At 49.4% G+C, this 20,821-nt stretch overlaps 1 pseudogene; it reads right to left on the reverse strand.

Moving 5' to 3' along the window:
• LOC132077834 (uncharacterized) overlaps nucleotides 1-20,821 on the reverse strand; it is a 672,057-nt pseudogene that overhangs the window by 258,700 nt on the left and 392,536 nt on the right.

The raw sequence follows: 20,821 nt of genomic DNA on the forward strand, positions 1-20,821 counted from the left end.
GGCACAACTGGCGTGTTCTTCTGGAGCACGACGTGAAGCTGGGAACACCATCCTGGAGCTGGGAACACCATCCTGGAGCTGGCCGCCGGCGGGGCAGAGCCCATTGGCTTCGGCTGCGGCCCCTGCCTGGAGGACACGCTCTGCGCCCCAATGTAATCAAGAGGAGTCCCCAGCCGGCGCAGGGACGGGGGGATGCTGGTGCTTCCAGGCACAGCAGGGCTCAGCCTGGCCATGTGCCGGAGGTTCCCCACTCGGCGGCGCTGGGGAATATTAATTTTCCTGCCGGCCGCCGAGCTGCTTTTTGGCGGGACAGGGGACGGATGTTGTGGAAGGAGAGCCAGCTCCTGGCCTTGTTGACAGCTTCTGCCAGCCAGCCTGGCACGGGCTGAGGCGGGGGCAGCCAGCCTGACAAAAGCATCCATCCATGTGGATGGGAGGCAGCAGAGGGGGACGGGTTCTGAAGCTGTGCCCCAGCTGGTCTGCTCTGCCGCCCCTTGAGGAAGGGCTGCGTTTATGGGCAGGAAAGGTGGGGATTTTCCCCACCCGTGGACAGGTTTAATTCTCACATGGAGTGGTCAGACCCTCCACAGGGCCGTGAAATGGTGACAAGCTTTGTGCTTTGTTTCCAGGTCTCGTTTTGAATTGACTTTCGTGCTTTTGTTCTTTGTTTTTCCCAGGAGGATTACACCTGGTTCCCGGACCGGACGGGGGAGCGCCTGCAGCGTCCAGTGCCAGCGCTACCCCAGGGGCCACGGTCTGTGGGGACAGCCCCTTCCAGAAGGACAAGGACCTGGTGCGGGATTGGCTCCTCTCCTGGCAGCAACTCTCCAGAGGTGGGCACCCGGCTCCACAGCTCAGCTGGCAGAATGGCTCAGGGCAGGCGGCAGCGGGCACACGGGCATCCCGCTCTTGCAGCTGCTGAGGAGGTTGCTGTGCTGTGATTAAGCAGAGGAGGTGGAACGTGGCCTGAAACGCTGCCCTTCTCTAAAAACAGAGAATGGGTCGGGAGGTTTGGGCTCTGAGCACAGCCAGCAGCCTGGCCCAGGCACAGCCATGGCAGGACAGGGGCACAGGAGCCTGCTGCGACTGACCGTGGGTCTCTGGTTTCTCTCCGCAGGCTGCCAGCACCTCATGCCATGGGAATGGCCCCACTCAGCCTGCCAGGCTGGGAGGGCTGGAGGGCGGCCGGTGTTCATTTGCTGTCAAAAATAAATTGGGATTTTTTTGTCATCGTCATTATTGGAGTGTTTCTTTCCTCCTTTTCCAAGTTTTTGGCCTCCTGTGATAAATGGATGTGATTTGTGCTAACAAAATTGTAATTATATAAATATTTTTGGAAAATAATTGGAAAGGTATATGTGATTAATGTTATGAAGCACATGGGTTTCTTTTAGATGATACATGTAGGAAACAGGATATGGGAGACTGGATGAACAAAAGTTAGGAAGACTCCCAAGTCAGAATTGACATCAAGACAAAGTTAAGACAACTCCCAGGACAGGATCGGCCGTGACATGAATAAAGTTGGGACAATTCCAGACAGGGAGTCTAGAATAGTGCTCTTATCTATAAAATAATAAGGCTTACTTGGAACACAGTGCTTACTTACATAACACAGGACTTGGGGCACGTGCACAACCTGCCAGGTTATTCAGAGGACAGCGAGGAAGACTGTTGGCCTTCCTCCAAGAAGAGAAGCAAAGAGCCAGAAGCCCCCTTAGCCACAGCGGAAGCATGCGCTGTGTGTGCTGTGGTGATGTAGATTTCAAGAACCGGAAATAGGAGGAGATTTACAGGAAAATATTGATGAATATGTATTAGCACACAGTATATAAGTTGTGTTGGGATCCTTTTGCCTTTTGCACATGAGGCAGGGTGGGAAGCCCTCCCCGTACCCCGATCGATGGGTTTTGCTTATGCTTCATCTGAACCACTGCCAAATTTCTTTTTGTAACTACTGGATGCTATTTGATCATATTATTTTATCTCAATTAAAACTGCTGCTAAATTGTAAGTTTGTGGTTTATTAGACATATGGGACCACATATATAAGATCAGGAATACGACTTAATAGTTTACAAAACCAAAATGAATATTATTCAGCTAAATTAACAAGGAATAGAAAAGCATTCGAGACTTAATTACAAAGGATAAAGTCACAGAAATTATGATACTTGATTAAATGAATATGTTTTTACTTAATGAGTTAATAGCTCAGTCTCCTCTGGCTTTTGATCTCCTCCCCAGAAGGGGTGCAGTTCTTTGATCTCCTCTCCATGGGGGGCACAGTCCTTAGGGTTTGGTCTAGGCTTTGGCATGGGGTGTTGTGTTTTGGATGATGATGACTGCCAAAAACCACCATAAAATCTCCCCCGGAACCCCCATATTCACTCAAACCCCCTCAAACTTCCTCCCAACCACTTCAGGAAAAATTTTGGGTGGATTTTGGGGGGGGTTTGGGTACCTCATGCATGCCGAAGTGGGCGTAGGATTCAAACCCACTAAAAATTCCCCCCTAAAATTCCCCTAAAATCCCTCCAAATCTCCCCCAAACCCCCAGAGGATGGATTTGGAGGAAATTTTGGGTTAATTTTTGGTAATTTTGGGTCAATTCTGGGTGGATTTTGGGTGGTTTTGGTACCTCCCCGACACCAAATTTGGCATAGGATTCAAACCCAGAAAAAATCTCCCTCAAATCTCCTCAAAACCCTCCAAATTCTCCCCCAAAATGTGGGGGTTCCCAGGAGGGGGCACCGCTGATGCAGGGCATCGAGGCGCTGCCTGCAATCATCCATAACCGCCCCCAACGAGCCTCCAGGGCTTTACCCTCCATGAGCTGCAGCAGACTTGTCAGGAAAGGTGACAAGAGCCCGTGAAATGGTCCTTGTTGCAGGCAGATTAGCCACTTCAAAACTCCCTCCCATGAAAAACAAAAAATCTTAAACTGTTCCTAAATGTGAAAAACACGTTCACTCTCCTGTGAAAATGTAAAAAGTTTAATAAAGGACAATGGGAGACCAGGACCATGGAGCAAAGGTTATCACAGCCGGGTGCATCTTGGCACTGGGGATCCCCCTGAAATACCTTTCCCCTTACATCAGCCTGTTGCATATTCATAGAGCCTCATGCACAGCAAACTTTACCCCAAACTAGTTTACATGCTTCAAGAACGGTTTAGCATGGCTCTTCCTTGGATCTGCCTTTTTAGGGCATGCAGATTCCTTGGTTGTGGTTTTAGTCCATTCTTATCACCTCCAGTTTTTGGGCCTTGGTCCACTCTGCCTTCAGACGGGGAGTGCTGATAGTTGGCAGATCTGTACAGGTGTCCTCATCCTGCGTGCATTGGATGTTATCCCATTCAAGCAGGCAGTTTAACACAAGCAGCCATTTCACTAAGCTTAATTAATGACAGAAAACAAAACTATATCTTTACAACACAGTTACTTTAACATCACACATATAAAATCTATTTTAATATCTGTGAAAAGCCAATATTATAATACGTATCCATAAAAATAAACCTCTCGCTGAATGATGGTAGATGTCGGTCCCATGGCCCAGTCCCAGTACTGGGAATTTTGCTTCCCTTACTGGAAATTCCCCTCCTCATAAGCTTTCTAGTCCCATGTTTTTAAGGTCACTATCGTTATACACATATATTATAATATTGGCTTTTCAAAGATATTAAAATGTATTTTATATCTGTGTGTTAAAGTAACTGTTATTGTCTTGGTTTGAAAAGACAGGTGTCAGCTAAGGAAGGCAGGTTCCTCCCCTGGAATGGAAAATGTAAACCCCCTCCCTCTGAATTGTTGTAATTTTGAAATTAAGGGGCTCTCAAGCAAAGATATGGGAATAGGAATAACAGGTTTTATAAGGAAAAATTAAAAATACAAATGCTGTAGTACAAACAAACAAAACCACTGACAGAGTCAGAACAGTACCTGACACCTTGTGGGTCAGGGTATTGGCAGCAGTCACAGTCAATGGTGGCTGCAGCCCTCCTGCAGTGCCAGGTGTGGTTCTGTTGGAGCAGGGAGCCTGGAGGAGGGTGGAGTTTTCCTCTGAAGGTCCGGGCTGCTGCAGATGGGCTGGGGAATCTTCCGTCCTCTGGGAATCCAGTGGAGAAGACAGCTGCTCCTCTGGCAATGCAGTGGGAAAAGGCTGATCCTCTGGGAATCCAGTGGGAAAAGGCTGATCCTCTGGGAATCCAGTGGGAAAAGGCTGCTGTGGTGTTCCAAACCTCAGATTCTATCCAGGTAGGAATGCTTGGCTCCTCCTCCTGGGCGGAGCATCACCTAATGGCAGGATGTCATTTTATCAGCCATGCAGGGACACTCAATGGCCCATTAACAGCAGATAATTAATAATTAATGGCCAGTCCATTATCAGAAGATATCTCCTGGAGGGAGGATTGGTTGTGGAAGAGATAAACTGCCCAATGAACAGAAGATAACTGCCCCACCTCTGACAGATGGCAAACAGAAAACACACTTATCTTGCAATCGAGGACCTGTCCTCACTGGCTGCCCCCATTCTCCAGAGTTCATGGTATCCAGGGAGGCCACAGCTGCTGATGTCGGGAACAAACAAGTTGGGTCTTGGTTTGAGAAAGCTCCAGAATCCATTTCTGACCCCCGACAGACAGAGCAAAGGCAGAGCCATGGGGTTTTTATAGGGTATCCCAGGGCTGGAGTTGGGGTTTGGGTCAAGGGAGGAGTTCTTAGCAACACAAGAAAGGTGAAATCAAATTCCTGCCTCTTAGACACAGAGCCACTCCACACAGAATGTGTCCCCAAGTCCTAAATTCCCCCTCAAACTCTTGATTAATGGAGGGACTTTGGACATCTTTGATCAATTTCATTCATTTAACCCTGTTTGGCTGCTTTTAAGAGATGAAGATGAAGCAGAGGAAAATTCAGGCCAAACGTAAAGGAGAAGCAGCCAGGTGTGTTCCCAACATGGATCACAGGAATGTGAGTGACCAGGGCTGTGCCCAAAGTGCCTCCTGCAGTGGGGGATGGAGCTGGAGCAGCGCACGAAGCTCCTCCTGCACTCGGGGCACTCGCAGGGCTTCCCTTACCGGTGGCTCCGTTGGTGCTTGTTCAAGTGAGAGCGCTGTGAGAAGCTCTTCCCACACTCCTCACACTTGTAGGGCCTCTCCCCAGTGTGGATGCGCCGGTGGGTGATGAGGGTGCAGTTGTGCTTGAATCCCTTCCCGCAGTCGGGGCATTGGAAGGGCCTCTCCTCTCTGTGAATCCAATAGTGCTTGAGGAGATAGGTGCTGGTCTTAAACCTCTTCCTGCATTTATCACACTCGTAGGGCCTCTCCCCTGTGTGGATCTTTTGGTGGCGGATCAGCTGGGAATGCAGCCTGAAGCTCTTTCCACATTTCCCACACCTGTGCGACCATTTTCCAGTGTGGATGTTCCGGTGCTGAATCAGGCTGGCGCTCTGTCTGAACCTCTTCCCACACTCCCCACACTCGTAGGGCCGTTCCCCAGTGTGGGTCCTCTGGTGCCTGATCAGGGTTGAGCTCCGACTGAAGCTCTTCCCACATTCCTCACACTCGTGGGGCCTCTCCCCACTATGGATTTGTCGGTGCATGACAAGATGGGAATTGTGCCTGAAGCCCTGCCCACAGTCGGGGCAGCGGAAGGGCCTCTCCTCTGTGTGCGTGCGCTGGTGCTGGAGGAGATCAGACCTGGACTTAAATCTCTTCCTGCACTGATCGCACTCGTAGGGCCGTTCCCCAGTGTGGGTCCTCTGATGCTGATTCAGCTCGGATCTCAAGCTAAACCTCTTCTCACACTCCTCACACTCATAGGGCCTTTCCCCAGTGTGGGTCCTCTGGTGCCTGATCAGGGTGGAGCTCCAGCTGAAGCTCTTCCCACATTCCTCACACTCGTAGGGCCTCTCCCCGGTGTGGATTACCTGGTGCCGGATCACGCTGGAGCTCCGGCTGAAGCTCTTCCCACATTCCTCACACTTATGGGGCCTCTCCCCAGTATGGGTTTGTTGGTGCATGACAAGATGGGACTTGTGCCTGAATCCCTTCCCACAGTCGGGGCAGTGGAAGGGCATCTCCTCCATGTGCGTGCGCTGGTGCTGGAGGAGATGGGAGCTGGTCTTAAATCTTTTCCTGCATTGATCACAATCGTAGGGCCGTTCCCCAGTGTGGGTCCTCTGGTGCTTGATCAGGTTGGAGCTCATCCGGAACCTCTTCCCACACTGCACACGTTTCTGGGGCTTCTCCCCATCATGGAGCTGCTCATGGAGCACCAGCTCTGAGCTCTGGCTCCATCTCTGGCCGCCTTCGCGGCCCAGGTTGGCTCTTTCCCCCTCAGATCCCCACCAGCTGCGTTTGCAGCCCTTCCTCGTGCGGCATCTCCAGGGCTTTTCCTCCGTGTTGGATTCCTGCGCTGTGGAGCCGCTCAAAACGGCCTCTTCCACCATGTTCTGCCGCGGGCATTTGTCCTCCCTGCTCTCCATGCTCAGCTCCTGCTCTGGGGGAGGAAGGACAAGGACAGGATGGGATTTGCCTCCATACCACAGGCAAGGGCAAGGAGATCCCGCCAGGGCTGAGCTGCAGCCGGGGCCATGCTGGGCTAGGAGATGGAGCAGCACAGAGGGGAAAAGGGCACTGACTTCCTCCTCACCTGCATCAGTGTCCTGGGGCATATTCCTCTGCCTTGCAGCCTCCCAAGGGTTGGGAATGGGAAATCCTGGTTTGGGGAAAACAAGGGATGAGCACATTGAGTTTGAAAGTCCCTCTGCCCAAGTCCATCTCTAGGAGTCACTGGCAATCTGGGTGGCATAAAAACCTCCCAAACACCAAGATTCAGCCCTGGAAAAGCCTCCCAGGAGTTTCCTGTGCCTGGTCCCTCCTCTTTGGTGTTTGGGGGTTCCCCCTGTCCCAGCTGCTGGGGTCACGCTTGGATTGGGGGCCCCCATTCTCCTCGGTGCCTGCCCTGCTCAGGCTGCTGGCAGTCCCAGCAATGCCAAAAGCTCCCCCCTCTTCGCTCTCCCCATTTCGGGATGCCGGGGCTGTTTGAGCTCCTGGGCTCCCTTCTCCCCTCATTCTCTGCTCTGGGCTGCAGCGGCTCCAAGGAGTCCCCCCTGCCCCTCTCCAGGCTCTTGAGGCTCCCGCCAATGGCGGCGTTCCCCCTCTCTGGGCTCCCCACTTTGGGCTCCTGGGGGACACAGGGCTCTGCTCCTCCAGGCTGCCTCTGCCGGCACCGCCACTGGCACCCCCCGATGTCCCCCCGAGGGGCCTTTTCTGCTCAGCCTTGGACTGCTTCATTCTCCAAACATCCCCCCAAAAACCCAACCCAGGGACCCCCCGGGATATCTGGGCTGAGCTTCCTCCCCCTCCCCACTCACCTGCTCGATGGTGAGGGGGGGGTGATGATCCCACAGGTGGGGGCTGCGAATTCAGGGGAGGAATGACCGCGTGGTTTTCTTCTTTCCTTGATTCTCCTTTGTCCCTCCTCTTCCTCCCTCTCCTCTTCCATCCCTCCTCCCCCCTAATCCCGCCACCCCCTCCATCCCTGCCCTTCCCTTCCTCCTCCTCCTCCTCCAGCTCCTCCTGAGCAACTGGCATCAGGCTGGAAGCAACTCAGGGCAGCTGGGAATGACTGGGAACATGCTGGGAGCAACTGGGATACACTGAAACCACAAAGGGGGTAAATGGCAGCAACTGGAGCCACACTGGATGATCATGGGAGCAGCTGTGCCCATGCTGGGATCCTATGGGAAATGGCTGGGATCATACTGGGAGTGACTGGGAAGGTGCTGGTTCTGACTAGAACCATACTGGAAGTGACTGGGAGCAACTGGGCCCACACTGGGAGTGCCAGGGAGTCACTCTGAGCATGACTGCAATAACGCTGGGAGTATCTGGGACTGACTGGGGTCATACTGGGGGTGACTGGAACCATACTGGGAGTGACTGGGAGTGGCTGTGAGCAACTGGAATCATGCTGAAAGCAACTGGGGGGAACTGGGAGTGACTGGGAGCATGCTGGGGCTGACTGGGATATACTGGGGGAGACTGGGAATCACTGGGATCATACTGGAGGCTCCTGGGGTAATCCTGGCATTGACAGGGAGCAACTGGGATCATAATGGGGGCCACTGGCATCATACTGGGAGTGACTGGGATCATCCAAGAAGTGAGTGGAACCATACTGGGTATGACTACTGCTCCTGCTGGGGTCATCCTGGGAGCCACTGGGATCACACTTTGGGCAACTGCCAGAAACTGGGATCATGCTGGAGGCAACTGGGAGGAACTGGAAAAGACTGGGATCATTCTGATCTAACTAGAACTGTACCAGGCCAACTGGGATATGCTGAGACTGTCTGTGACCATACTGGGGGGACTGGAAGCACACAGGGAACAGCTGGGACCATGCTGGGGGCAACTGGGAGTGAGTTGGACCTCGGTGAGAGGGACTGGGACTATTCTAGGGACAACTGGGACCATGCTGCGAGGAACTGGGAACAAGTGGAACTACTCTGGCAGCAACTGGGATCATACTGGTTTGACAGTGGGAGCAGTTGGATCCATGCTGGGTGAGACTGGGATCACACTGAGGATGACTGGAGTCATACAGGGATTGACTGGGAATGGCTGTGAGCAACTGGAATCATGCTGAAAGCAACTGAGGGGAACTGAGAGTGACTGGAAGCATGCTGGGGAGGTCTGGGATATACTGGGAGAGACTGGGAATCACTGGGATTATATTGGAGGCTCCTGGGGTCATGCTGGCATTGACAGGGAGCAGCTGGGATCATACTGGGGGCCACTGGCATCCGACTGGGAGTGAGTGGAGTTACACTGCAAGTGACCGGGATCATACTGGGAGTAACTGGGATCATACTGGGACTGACTGGGATCATACTGGGAGTTACTGGGATCATACTGGGAGTAGCTACAATCGGACTGGGATTGCAGGGGGTGTGATTAGTCCCTGTCTGGGGGGTGCTGGGAGCTGCCAGGCGTATGCTGGGAGCCGAATGCGCAGCCACTGAGGAACTGGGAGCAACTGGGAATGGCAGGATGCAGCTGCAGCAGCGGCAGCTCCCCGGTGGCCCCGTGCCAGTGCCGCTCGTGGTGCCGGCTCTGGCTGTGCCGAGATCCCGCTGGAAGGGGATCCCAGCCAGGGACCCCATGGACACCAACTGGGGGAAGCCCGGGCCGGGCTCCGACAGCGCCACGGGCAGAGAACGCAGGGACAGGAGAACTGGGGGGACACCGAGATTTGGGGGCTGGGGGGCACGGGGGAACCAAAGGGAGAGCTGGGCAAGCAGGGAATGGGGTTTGGGGGTTCCAGGACTGAGAAAAGGGGAGGCTGCAGTGGGTAGAGGGGGCACGGGCTGGGCTAAGGGGGTTCCTGCATGCAGGAAAGGGAGCTCCAAGGATCCCTGGTGTCCCCATTCCCAGCAAAAGGTGGGAAAACCCGGGATGGCCGGGAATAAGGGTCCCAGGTGTCCTCGGTGTTAAGGAAAGGAGGGGCTGGGGGCTGGGAAAGGCAGGAACTGGGGTCCAGGGGGTCTCTGCGGGAAGGAAAAGGGGGCTCTAGGGGCTGGGAGAGGCGAGATGGCCGGGAAGGGGGTGCGGGGTGGATCCCATGCCCGGGAATGGGGGTGCGGGCGTTGTTGGTGCCGGATCAGGGGGTGCAGGGTGGATCCCCTGCCCGGGAATGGGGGTGCGGGGGTTGTTGGTGCCGGATCAGGGGGTGCAGGGTGGATCCCATGCCCAGGAATGGGGGTGCGGGGGTTGCTGGTGCTGGATCAGGGGGTGCAGGGTGGATCCCATGCCCGGGAATGGGGACTCGAGGGGATCCCGGTGCCCAGGAATGGGGGTTCAGGAACCCCCGGTGCTCCGGGATGGGCGATCAGAGCGTCCCGGTACTGGGGATCCCCCTCAGCTCTCGCCGCCCCCCGGGCCCCAGGAGCGCCCCCAGCGCTAGAGCTATCGTGCCGCTCCTCCTCACTCCCAGTGTGATCCCAGTATGGTCCCAGTAGAACTCAGTCACCCGCGAGCTGCTCCCAGGATGATCCCAGTACAGCCCAGTCACTCCCACTGCTGCCATCCCCCCCACCCCTCGCCCCGTTCCGACCTGACCCGGCTCCATCCCCGCTCCTCACGCCGGCTGCGAGGGCTCCGGGACTGGACGAGGAGGAGGGAGGAAGAGGTGGAGCGGCAGCAGGAAGCGGCGGGAGCACAGGACGGCCGGAATCATGCGGCTCCAGCACTGCCTGAACTCTGGAACCCAAGAGCATCGCCCCCCATCCTGCAGGTGCCCCCTCTCTGGGCTCCCCACTTTGGGCTCCTGGGGGACACAGGGCTCTGCTCCTCCAGGCTACCTCTGCCGGCAGCCGCCACCGGCACCCCTCGATGTCCCCCCGAGGGGCCTTTTCTGCTCAGCCTTGGACTGCTTCATTCTCCAAACATCCCCCCAAAAACCCAACCCAGGGACCCCCCGGGATATCTGGGCTGAGCTCCCCCCCCCCCAATCGCCGCTCGCCTGCGCTTTGTGAGGGGCGATGATCCCACGGGTGGGGGCTGAGAATTCAAGGAAGGCACGACTGAGTGCTTCTTTCTCCTTTCCTCGATGCTCCTTTGTCCCTCCTCTTCCTCCCTCTCCTCTTCCATCCCTCTTCCCCCCTAACCCCGCCTCCTTCTCCCCCTCCAACCCTGCCCTTCCCTCCCTCCTCCTCCTCCCCCAGCAGCAGCCACACCTTCGGTGCCCCGTTCCCGCAGCCCTCGCAGCCCGTGGCAGGAGCGGGGACAGGTCGGGATGGGCAGCGCAGGGCTCTCGGCTGCTCCCAGCCGCTGCGGGCGGGGGGAGCCCGGCCCGGGCCAAAGGAGAGGCAAACTGGGCAAACTGGGGGCCTTGCTGGGGACCCTGCCTGGCCACTGCCAGCCCTTGGGGCTCCTCTCGGCACATCCGCCGGGGGGGAACGCACACAGGGCTGGGGGATCCCAGCAGTGGCAGCACTGCCAGGGACTGGGCTGGACTGGGATCGTACTGGGAGTGACTTGAGCTGTACTGAGTTTGTACTGACATCATACTAGGATCGTACTGGGATTGTACTGGGTTTGTGTTGATATTATACTGGGAACATACTGGGAGTGGCTGGGATTGTACTGTGTTTGTACTGACATCATACTCGGATCGTACTGCCATTGCAGGCCAGCGTGTGATCGCACTGATGGACACTGGGATCATACTGGGATCATACTGGGAGTGAGCAGGAGCCTGCGGGGAGCAACTGAGACCATGTTAGCGGCAAATGGGATACACTGGGAGTGACTGGGATTATACTGAGGATGACTGGGAGTAGCTGTGAGCAAGTGGGGACATGATAGGAGCAACTGGGAGGAAGTGGGAGTGACTGGGTGCATGCTGCAGGTGATTGGAAACTGCTGAACTTCAACTGGGATGATGCTGGAGGTGACTGGGATCATACTGGCAGTGAGTGCCACTACACTGAGGCTGACTGGGAGTGCTTGTAAACAAATGGGATCATACTGGAAAGAACTGGAAAGATGCTGGAGGGAACTGGGGTACACTGGGAGATACTGGGAGTGACGGGAAGGAAAGTGAGGGTGAAAGAGCAACTGGAACCATGTGGAGCACAACTGGTTCATACTGGCAGGGACTGGGAGCACACTGGGATCATTTTTGGATCATACTGGGAGGGACTGGACTAATACTGGGAGTAACTGAAAGTGACTGGGAACACACCCTGCACATCATCCCCCATACTGGGCCTGACTGGGAGCATGCTGGCAGCAAATGGCATCATACTGGGACTGACTGGGTTGATCCAGGAAGCAACTGGAACCATGCTGGAGGCAGCTGGGACCTTACTGGGAGAGACTGGAAGCAACTGGGATTACACTGGGACCACACTGGGAGGGCTGGCATGTGACTGGGATCAAACTGGAGCTTACTGGGATCATATTGTGGCTGAAAGGGAGCAACTGGGATCACACTTTGGGCTACTGGGAGCAACTGAGAGAAACTGGGACGATGCTGCAAGCAAACTGGAGAAACTGGGAAGGACTGGATGCATGCTGGAGGCAACTGGGATATACTGGGCATGACTGGGGGATCATATTGGGATAACTAACACCTTACTGGGGCCACTGGCAGTGCCTGGAAATGACTACAGACATGCTGGGTACTACTGGGATATACTGGGAGTGTCTGTAACCATACTGGGGGGACTGGAACCACACTGGGAACAACTGGGACCATGCTGGGGGCAACTGGGAGTGAGTGGGACCATGCTGGGAGGGACTGGGACCGTATGGGGAGTAACTGGGACTAGAGCAGGGGCAACTGGGTTCAACTGGGACCATACTGGGAGTGTCTGTAACAACAGGGGAGTGATGGAAGCACATTGGGAACAGCTGCGTCCATGCTGGGAGCAACTGGGATCACACTGGGGGCACTGGCATCAGACTGGGAGTGACTGGGAGCAACTGGGATTAGACTGCAAGTGATTTGGGTCATACTGGGACTGGCTACACTCATACTGGGATTATACTGGGTGTGAATGGAACCTGACTGGGGGTTACTGGGAGCTACTGGGCCCGTGTTGGGAGGAAAATGTGACACACTGGGAGCAACTGGGATCAGCTGGAAGGTACTGGAACCATGCTGAGAGGACTGAGACTACAACTGGGATCATACTGGGAGCAACTGGGACCACCCTTTGAGCAACAGATAGAAACTGGGATTGTGCTAGAGGAAACTGGGAGTGACTGGGGAAGACTGGGATCATTCTGAGGTAACTAAAACATACTGGGAGTGTCTCTAACCATACTGGGGGGACTGGAACCACACTGGGAACAGCTGGGATCACGCTGGGAGTAACTGGCACGATGCTGGGGGAAACTGAATCTACCCTGGAGGCAACTGGGCATGACTGGGACCCTGCTGGGAGGGACTGGGACTAATCTTGGAACAACTGGGATCATAATGGGAGGAACTGGGCACATCTGGAATTATGCTGGGAGCAGCTGGGATCACACTGGGATCACAGTGAGAGCAGCTGAATCCATACTGGGTTACACTGGGATCTCGTTGAGAGCGACTGGAATCATACTGGGATTGACTGGGAGTGGCTGGTTTTGTGGATTTTGGGGGGTTTGGATTTTGGGGGGCTTTATTGGCATTTTGAGGGGGAGTTTTTCTGGAAGTGTTTGGGGGTTTATTGAAATTTTTGTGGCTGTTTTTGAATTTTGGGGCTTTTACTGGGATTTTGTTAGGATTTTTTGGGATTCTCAGAAATTCTGGAGGGTTTATTGGGATTTTCAGGAGACTCTGTGGGCATTTTATTGGCATTGTGGGAGCATTCAGTGGGATTCACTGGGGATTTGGGGTTTTTTGGGACTTTTGGTGGGATTTTTTGGGTGTTGCCAGAATTTCTTTGGATCTTGGGGGGAGATTTTGTGGGACATTTTATGATTTTGGGGACATTTTTGGGGGATTTGCAGAGTTTAATCAGGATTTTTGGGATGATTAGGATTTCAAGAGATTTTTGGGCTTTTATTGGGATTCTAGGGTGTTTTAATGGAATTTTGAGAGATTTAATTGGGATTCAGTGGGTTTTATTGGGACTTTTGGGGCTTTTAAGGAGATTTTGGTGCCTCTGAGCCTGTCCCCACACCCAGGGAATGCCCCAAAGCCCCCCTAGAATGCCACTAAAATGCCACAAAATCCCCAATAAGTATTAAAAAACCCTCAAAAACCCCAGAGAATCTCTAAAAATCCCAGTGGAACTCACTCAAATTAAAAAAAAATCCCAAAAATTTCAACAAATTCCCCCCCAAGAAAACCCCAAAACCCGAACAAAACACCCCAAATCAACAAAACCCCCCCAAAATCACGCAACCATCCCAAAACCCAATAATTCTCCTCCAAAAACCCCAATAATTCTCCCCAAACTCCCAACAAAATCCCCTAATGCCCTAAAAAGCCACTCTGAAACCCCCAAAACCCCTCTCAAAACCCCGAAATCCCCACAAATGCCCCCAGAACCCCCCAGACTCAGTGGGGCCGTCCTGGATCAGGGGGCACCGGCCGGTGGAACAGCAGACACTTCAGGCGGCCCTCGGAGCTCTTTGGGGAGGGGGCACCATGGGAGACCCCCAAAAACCGGGGGGGGGGGGAAACCCTGCTGTGTCCCCGCCCCCTGAAACCCCCAGACCCCGGTTCAGGGTGGGCCTGGGACCCCCAAATCTCCCCCGGGACCCCTCCAGGATCCCCAAACCCCCCAGAGTCCCCCAGGGTTGGCCCAGAACCACCCTGGACACCAAAACCTCCCCAGGACTCTCAGACCCCCCCCCCATTTCCTCCGAAAATTCATCCCAGACCCACCTGAGACCCCCCCCCAAATCCATCAGACTGCCCCACATCCCCCTCAATCCCCCCCAAACCCTATGAAATCCCTTCAGGCTCCCCCGTATTTCTCCAGAGCCACCTCAGAATCCCCAAGATCCCCTCACAACCCCACCGTTCCTCTCACAATCCCCCAAAATCCCCTCAGACCCTCCCAATTCCCCTCAGATCTCCCTAAACCCACGTGAGAACCTTCCAGACCTTCTCAAGCTCCCCCAAAGCTCCCTAAGCCCCCTCAGACCCACCTCAGATCCCCTCATTCTCGCCAATCCCACCGCACACCCTCGTGTTTCCCGTCGATGCCCCCAAAAATCCCCAATTTCCCCTCACACCTGCCCCAAACACCCCCCAGTTTCCCCCCGGCTCACCTCCGGCGCGTGCGCGGGCTCCCCAAGGCAACAGCGGCGCGCCTCGCCGAGCCAACCAATGACTGCGCTGCACTTCGCAAACCAACAAATCACTGTTCAGTTTCATTTCTCACCCAACTCCTCCCACAGCACAAGCCCAGGCCACACCTCTCACCCCCAGTGCTCAGGGAATAAAAAACTCCACCTTTTCTTCTATTTCTGCTCTCAGTTGTGCCTTAAGGGAGGACAGTTCCTTTTTCAAACATGACAGCTCATTTTCCTACAAACTGTTAAATAAAGGACAGGGTTAACTCTGCACAGCCCACAAAAAGGAAAACAGTCCCAAGTGAGGCAGTAATTAACAGGGACACTCATTAGGTACACAAGATAATTCTATTTGCTTTTCAGCCCTATACTTGAAGCTTTGCTTTAGCTTGTTTAACAAAGACTGAAGCACTGTCAGAAACAGGTACTTGATCAGAAATGTTCAAGGTAATACCTTAAAACCCTTGGGAGAGCAGGAGTAAAGGGCACAATCTAAATATTTAAAACAAAAGTTTCCTATTCAAAGTGGGGAGTCAGAACATGACCCACTATCTGGAGGAGCAGACACAAACACACTGCTACTCCAATTTATTTTTAGAAACATTTTGAGTTTTTAGTGCCCAGAATAAGATCTGTTGCAGCAGGTTGGGTGGGACTGCTACTGGTAAAAATTCAAACCACACTGGAAAAGTTCCCAGAGAATGTCTCTGGTGGGAAGACCCCAGAGCACAGCAGGAAAAGAAACTCTAAGCAAACTGAAAAAAGATCTTTAGAAGTCACAAACTGACTGAAGATCACATCTTTTGTCTCTCTGTGCTGACGGTGGGCAAGAGGGAGGGATTGGAACAAAAGGTGTTTTAAAGGTTTATATTAACTCTTATTACTCACTTTTAATTCTATTAATAATAATTTTTGATACTATTTAAGTTTGAATCTGCTTTACCCTCAAAGTGTTTTTCTCCTAATCTTTATCTCAACTCAGTCCTTGAATTTTTCTTTCCCCTCCTCTGCTCAACAATAGCAAAGAAAAATGAGTGAATGTTTTTTTGTGTGTGCCTGCACTTAGCCAGTATAAAACCCCTACACAAGGACATCAGCCCCTTCCCTGAATTATTGACCATTGCAAAGTGCTCCTTACCAGGGCTCTTTCTGATGAGAACTGCTTTTGCTGTTTCATTTTATATACTTTTAACTCTGCATCTTTTTCTTCAACCATTTTATCATATTCATTCTGTGTCAAAAAAACCAAACCAACAACCAACTCAAAACATGTGACTAAATGTTACAATTATAGAGTTATCCAGTCTTAAAACATCATTCTTTTCAAACCAGGCTCTTAAGATTCATAAAGAAAAGATTCATTGATGCTTCTGCAGAAACTGTAAAACAGGAAATGCTCAATTCAAGTATTATTTTGTGGACTGGCAGAGAGTGCTTTATTTCTGTGCAGCAATATGTGCTCAGCACTAAGAGCCAGCTGTGCCATCTTTATTAATGTATCTGCTAAAGATATTGCAAAATGAGGAATAGAAAGGTAAACTAAAATGTGTCAGGCTAAACTGCTGACAGTCACTAGGTAACCTCTGAGAAAGAGGCCAAACTGATACTGAAAAATATTGCATTCACATGGTATCAAAGGAAGCCTGAACTGAAAACAAAAATCTAAAAATCCCAGAAGTTTAGATGACTGGAATTTATCTGCCCATAGGAATCTTTTCAAAATCTTCAAATGAATTTGATTTTAGATGATGCAAAGTCCAGCATGTGTTCAGCTTCCTTTTCCCAGACTCAGGCCTGTTTCTGCTTTTGAAAGGTCATTAACATGGTGTCACAAGTTATAAACATGGTATTGACATGGTATCACCCATTGCAAACCACAGCAAGCAGGAAAATCTCAGACCCTGTGCTTTTCCATCAGTGCCACCATCTCAGTTATCTTGTGCTGACATCTGGCATCAGTTTCTCTCTGTATCATTGCAGTTTCATTACAAAACAACCTCATCTTTTCTACCTGTTAGTAATAAATTGCATTTCATTCATCAACATAGCAATACATTTCTTTTAAATCTTAATTTCTTCTTCTCCCTGTGGTACAAAGTTTGCAATCCCACTTGGGCTTTATTTGCTTTCAAGATCCCTTTGCAATCCCTCATCTTTTCTGCAGATTGGTAAAATGGGCAAGATCAAAGGTACAGCCATGGCAGGCAAGCTCACTGCAAACCAAAATGCCATTTCAAGCACTCTGCCCTAACATTTCTTAGCATTGCCATCAAAAAATGCGTGGGCAGAAAAATACTAATATGGGAGAAGTTATAATCTAATTTAACTGGGCTGACCTTATACCAAGGGTGGAATTTCTTTGAACTATATCTTGAAAGAAAGAATTTTTAATGGAGTTCTCATTTTCAAAGACATATTCAAATACTTCAACCTAAGCACCTAATGTACTAAAGCTTTGCTCACAGGGATTCACAACAAGTTCCATTTATGTTAATAAGACTGAAATATGAGCAAGGACTCTGGCCAATAAAGCTTCATAAAAACATTTTAAATTAAAAAAAATTAAATTGCAGTAAAAATTAACACCTCTCACCTCTTCACAAAGTTTATTTTAATTTACTTTTCTTGTTTCTATGTCTTTTTATAGATAGATGTCAACTTCTTCCTTATGTTGCTTGTTCATATTTTCCATCTCTAACTGCAATTTATTCACCTTTGGAGAATGCAGAATTGCTGCTCTTATTTGTTTAGGAATTACTATGTTAATGATTTTTTCTTACCTCTTATTTTTGAGCACAAACACTGTTACTTTTCAGGTATATGATTCACGTGTTTCCTATTTAAAAGTTCAGTTTTTTTTTTTTAATAAAGAGTTGAACTTTGGCCTGAAGTGAGTTAGAAAATACTCAAAGGAACAATGGCAACAGCACAATGGGGAAGACTGCCCTAAGCAGTCACCCTAAATGCTTCGAATGCCTCAAGAAAAAACAAACACAGATGTTTGTTTTTTCTCTCTTGTAAATCTGTATCAGATTTTCACAGGTTTTATGGTACATTTTCCTCCCAGCTGTGCATTTTGATTACAGTTTTTCCTTTTAAGTTTATCACATGAATATCCTCAAAAAACTCCACTTTTCTTCAAGTGCAGTACCCAAAGCTGGACACAATATTCCCATCAGAGGGATTGCCACTGCAGAACACATTTAAAGAACAGACTAAAAAGAGTAATATATTTATATATATATATATTTCTTTTAAATGCTTTTCTGTTACAATGAGGTTGCTGAACCCTGTTCAGTCCACTATCAACAAAAGAAAAAAAAAAAGGAACAGATTGGAAACATCATTAATTGCAATGTGAATCCATCTCTTAAATGTCCAATAGTCAGTGCCCAATGATTAAAAATGGAAGCATCTTCTAAAAACTATGAGCTCATTCCTGCAAAGTCTGTATCCCAGATCCAAAAACCAGTTCAGAATGTATTTAACAAGTATTATCATTACTTACACTGGGAGTTAAAAACACTCACCTCATCTTCTACATGGTGTTATTCAAACCTACCTTCCCTTCATATTGCTTTTCTTGCTTTCTGCAGTAATTTTCTTTTTCAGCACCTTATTCTGTTGAAATTAAACAAAACAAGCCTTGTACCTTAATAAGTTAACAGAATTATGTCATGGTTTAACTGCATCAAGAAATTCTAGCTTTCATCAAGCAAATAACTCTCTGTTGTCCAGCTCAGGTTCCAGAACAATTCTTCAAACAAATGAATGTTCAGCTAATTTCTGTGATAATTACTATTTCTTCATGGCCTTAAGACAGGCTCCTCCTGAGCAGCAGCAGGGAATAACAAATGAGGTGCAGAATGGGAATTAAAACTAAATGCTGCTGACAGAAGGTGTGAAGATGTCATGACCAAAAATACAAGTTATTTATTTTTACAGTGAAGTTACTACAGTTTGTGCCAGTGCAGAATTCTTTTCTACTCGTGGTAACTGAGATACTCATACACGTACATAAATAACACTATGCACTAAATGAAAAAGAGTAGAAGTTTATTAAAGATATTATTTTTGTAATTGCTCTTTTCAAATTAAGGCTCATTTAACAAATCAAGTGATCCCTAAGATGACTCTAATTTGCTCAGGGTTAGGATAAGAAAGGAGAATTTTTAAATTACATAGGTGTATCTAAAGACATCACAGCAGACACAAACCTGCTGAAAGGGCAACCCAAAATATAATGTGTTTATGTATTTGGGACATTTAAAATCTCTACACACCTCCTGCTGCAACTCTTCAATGCATTTGGTTTTATTTTCCATCTGTTTCTTTAAATTATTCATCTGAAAGAGATATTTCAGACATGAATTAGTAAGTTCTACAAATGACTCCCTATGTGAGCAATTCCTGTAAATGTTCTCAAACCTGCACTTGCACCAGTCTGGTTTGTTCCAATGGGACTGAAACACCAGCTGACATGTTAGAATAATCAGAGTTTTAGCCATAAAGTACCACAAGATGTTAATTAAGAGCAGTGAACCAGTTCTTTAGTGGTTATGGAGTTAAGAAAGAAGAAGAAAAAAACCCCAAGATCTTCACAATTTAAAAAATGCTCTTGTGTGAAGTTCCCTACATCCATGAAAAAATGAATTTTCCCAATTATTTTCTAGAATCTTCAATGGCTTTTCCTTTCTTGAAATTTCATTTTCAGTTCTCTTAACCTGAAATTAAATTGTAAATCTTTGACTTTTACAATGAAATTTTGAAATTTGCTAAAAACCCCAGGTTGCTTTGAACCAATAGAAAGAAAAGTAAAAATGTTTGAATCTACTTAAGCTCAAACTCACACTACATATAAAAAGCTAATCCAGAGCCCATCCATCACTGAGTGGGTATATGAAAAACAGAAAAGCAGGTTCTCTGTTTGCCTGAAAACAAACAAATCTTTAATATTAAACTTCCAGCACAGAGTGAACATCCCAGTGACTGTGCTTGTCTTTTGAAATACCAGGGCTCACATGTGGACACACAAGGGCACAGCTGGCAGCAGCTGGGAAAGAAGAAACCTCTGGCAGAGATCACATCCCCCAGGCAGAGCTTTGCAGAAAAAACCCCAACAAAGATTTTACATTGAATGCTGCCCTGTAGGTTCTGTAAGATATTTTCATGACACAGGACATACATTTTCTTCTCTTTCATCCAGTGAACTTTTCATCTCTTCACCTGTCTTTGCCATTTTCTCCTTCAAAGACTCCAGTTGATTTCTAAGTGCCAAATTAACAAGCATTAGTAAATATTTCCTTATTGCCTTTAACTTATTTTCAGTACTTCTAATAAACCCAGATTTTATTTTCTGAAAAGAGCTGCTGGTGTTGATGGGAACTTCATAAGCTGCTCAATGAAAATGTTGTTAAAATGCAGCAACATGCCCAGTAAGTCAATATGTGAACTGTCCATACTTCTTTTAAGTAGGAAAAGATGTTCCAGGAACCCAAGGAAGATACATCCTGACCTGGACTATTGCAATGCAGCTGTGAAATATGGGAGCTGCCTGTCTGTTGAACTGGGGAGGATACAGAGAGTAACTCTGATCCAGTTTTGCCTCGTCACATTTAATCCATAACCTTCAACTTCCATTTGAATTTCCTTCACACCTGAGATGTCTAATGCAAAACAAGACAGCTCCTACTGTGTAATACAAAATGATGGCAAACATTGCTCCTGCAGCAATTGGTATTTCTAATCTGAGAAAATTTCTACTTGGCCAACAGCAATTCTGAATAGTTTCTGTTTAGCTGTGTAATCTAGAAAAACATTAATCAAAAAATCCCAGAAAGCAGCATTTGAACAGAATAAACTGAGTCTACTTCCTTTAACAATATCAGTTATTATTATTTGTTTTTACTTGCCTTAGCTGGCTATTTGCCTCTTCTAGGTTTTCAACTAACTGCTTTGTATTTTCTTCTTCTTTCTTACTATCCTAAATAAAGACCCATGTGTCAG

Source organism: Ammospiza nelsoni, chromosome 10 (assembly GCF_027579445.1).
Source record: "Ammospiza nelsoni isolate bAmmNel1 chromosome 10, bAmmNel1.pri, whole genome shotgun sequence".
Classification (NCBI taxonomy): Eukaryota; Metazoa; Chordata; class Aves; order Passeriformes; family Passerellidae; genus Ammospiza; species Ammospiza nelsoni.